General features: G+C 31.2%; 1 non-coding gene across 1 annotated transcript; it reads left to right on the forward strand.

Annotated features, from left to right (window-relative positions):
• Nucleotides 1-248: 248 nt before the first annotated feature.
• On the forward strand, nt 249-321 carry Trnak-uuu (transfer RNA lysine (anticodon UUU)). Its single transcript has one exon. It is a non-coding gene; the product is annotated as a tRNA-Lys (tRNA).
• The last annotated feature ends 234 nt before the right edge of the window (nt 322-555 follow it).

Genomic DNA, 555 nt, shown 5'->3' on the forward strand with positions numbered 1-555 from the left:
TCCTATGGATTTTCCTTATGATCTTAAAATGTGTGTCCTTTCTGTGTTTAAAAATACTCATGCCCACAAGTATTCAAAACAGACTGCCTATTTTTAGAATTTCAGCATTTTCTATTTCAATATTTTTAGTGAAAATACCAAAAAACACACAACAACACATGTTGTTGTTGGGAAGTGTATCCGTGTGTGCCAACCTGCCTGCCTGTGTGTCCTCTTAACATTAGCATGTATTTGAAGAGTTGGCAGGAGCCCGGGTAGCTCAGTCGGTAGAGCATTGGACTTTTAATCCAAGGGTCCAGGGTTCAAGTCCCTGCTCGGGCGTTTTCATAACACGTTGGATGTAATCAACTTTTTGTCATTTTCCAATACAAAAAAAATATTTTTTTATTATTAAAATAATTTTTTTTAATGACTAAAATTTAAAAAAAAATATATTTTAATCAAACATATATAATTATTAGAAGTCAATTTGTTTATTATTTTATCAAATTTATTATTGAAAAGTATTCAAGATCCTGAATTCTGCTGAGTCATTTTTATAACACGTTGGAAATA

This window comes from Musca vetustissima, unplaced genomic scaffold (assembly GCF_032173495.1).
Source record: "Musca vetustissima isolate MV318-11 ecotype Yass unplaced genomic scaffold, APGP_CSIRO_Mvet_v1 utg29023, whole genome shotgun sequence".
Taxonomy (NCBI): Eukaryota; Metazoa; Arthropoda; class Insecta; order Diptera; family Muscidae; genus Musca; species Musca vetustissima.